The sequence below is a fragment of the Aplysia californica genome, unplaced genomic scaffold (genome assembly GCF_000002075.1).
Source record: "Aplysia californica isolate F4 #8 unplaced genomic scaffold, AplCal3.0 scaffold00355, whole genome shotgun sequence".
Taxonomy (NCBI): domain Eukaryota; kingdom Metazoa; phylum Mollusca; class Gastropoda; order Aplysiida; family Aplysiidae; genus Aplysia; species Aplysia californica.
In genome coordinates this window covers 401,472-403,267 of record NW_004797625.1, presented here as the reverse complement: position 1 = coordinate 403,267, position 1,796 = coordinate 401,472, and the positions used below count along the sequence as shown (strand labels likewise).

The 1,796-nt window shown below is 45.3% G+C and overlaps 1 long non-coding RNA gene across 1 annotated transcript in view; it reads right to left on the bottom strand.

The window, feature by feature from the left end:
- Window positions 1–1,754, bottom strand: part of LOC118478057 — a 6,101-nt gene extending 4,347 nt beyond the window's left edge. Inside the window, exon 1 of the long non-coding RNA XR_004858778.1 lies at window positions 1,595–1,754. This is a non-coding gene — a long non-coding RNA (uncharacterized LOC118478057). The remainder of the gene's footprint in view (window positions 1–1,594) is intronic.
- Window positions 1,755–1,796: the final 42 nt, after the last annotated feature.

The window sequence follows — 1,796 nt, the reverse complement described above, 5'->3', positions numbered from 1 at the left end:
GGAATAGGGATGGGAGTTAGGAATAGGGATGGGAGTTAGGAATAGGGATGGGAGTTAGGAATATGGATGAGAGTTAGGAATAGGGATGGGAGTTAGAAATAGGGATGGGAGTTAGGAATAGGGATGGGAGTTAGGAATAGGGATGGGAGTTAGCAATAGGGATGGGAGTTCGGAATAGGGATGGAATAGGGCTCTGGGACAAGGATGGGGGGTCAGGAAGGTGTTGGGAGGAAGACTTCCGAACGGGAGGGAATAGGAGGGACGGGACTGGGAGGTGGTGGTGTATTTGGTCTACATGCACACCTGTAATGCAATACTGTGCGCGGATGTGTTCGTCGGTGATTTTCACTCAATAAGGGAGCGCTAGAATGTTTTACACGTCTTCATTATTGTTTGATGGAACTACTGAGCGTAGACACACTGATCAGTAGGTGACTATGCTGGGTCAAGTGCTTGGAATGTTTTCCAACGATATAGATAAGGGACTCCCATCAGTTCGAAAGCCCGTCGTGTGGTTCTGAACCGAAATTGCTTAAAGTTAAAAGCATATATTGAGGCTTTAATTCAATTGACACGCTTTAAAAGATTTAGACGGTGGGGCATTTCCATATTGTCTGACAGGGCAGAAGTAGGTAATAATCAAATAAAAATCTTTCTCCTTCAGGAATTGAACTCTCATCTTCGACCTGAAATGGTGAAGATCCTAACCTCTTGACCAAAGATATGGATATGTTAAGGTTCTTGACTTCTGCGTCTTATATAATATTACCGAAGTGAACCGAATGCCCCCAGTCCCGTTTTATCGGATATTGACGCTGCCATCAGCTCGGACATAGAAAAACAGATTTCTACGCAAGTCGCCGTCTCATTGCTTCTGTCCATTGCCAAAGCGGGGCACGCAAAAACGTACTTAAATTACTAAATTATAACCAATTAACGCCCTTTGCGCACCCAAGCGAGTCGTTGGGAAAGACATGAAAGTAGCGGCTCCACTTTCTCGCTATTTTTATGTGCCTATTTTTTTCCTTCAAACCACACGCAATCCCGTGTTGTTCCCCTGACCAAGCCACCCATGGGAAAAGCCCTTGCATTGTCTCCCCTCACGTTCGGCCATCTTGCCACGTCCGTTTTGACAGCGAATTCCCCAGATCTATCAATTCTCAATGGCAGGCCATTCTCATCAGGGGACATAATCCTCACAGAGATTGTTCAGCTTTGTCCAGAGTTATCTCTGTGTGTTTTCAAACCCGGATAATGTGTGAAGGAATCCTTGGCGGTTCGGGCACCTGACGCGTTGACTACGGTTTTCATCAAAATCACAATAGAAGGGATTGTCAGGGGAGCAATGGTGTGTTCTGCCTGCAAATGACAAGCTCTATCGAGACCACAGAGAGCGAGAAAGGGAGTGGGAGAGAGGGAGAGAGAGAGAGAGAGAGAGAGAGAGAGAGAGAGAGAGAGTGTGTGTGTGTGTGTGTGTGTGTGTGTGTGTGTGTGTGTGTATGTGTGTGTGAATTTGTGTGAGTAAGACTTTCATCGTCAGTATAGTCACATATAGCTGGAGACGAGGACACAACAGGATATGTCTATAACTTACCGCCTATCACTTCGCACAAGAATATAATAATATACACACGTAAGATATTGAATTCAGACAACGCAGTGTCAAGTTTCCTTACTGAATAACCTGGATCTTCACAACAGCACACGCGACATGTATGGAGTAGAGAGAGAACGTGATTGTTAAAATAACCGACGATCTCTTCTCTCTCTCTCTCTCTCTCTCTCTCTCTCTCTCT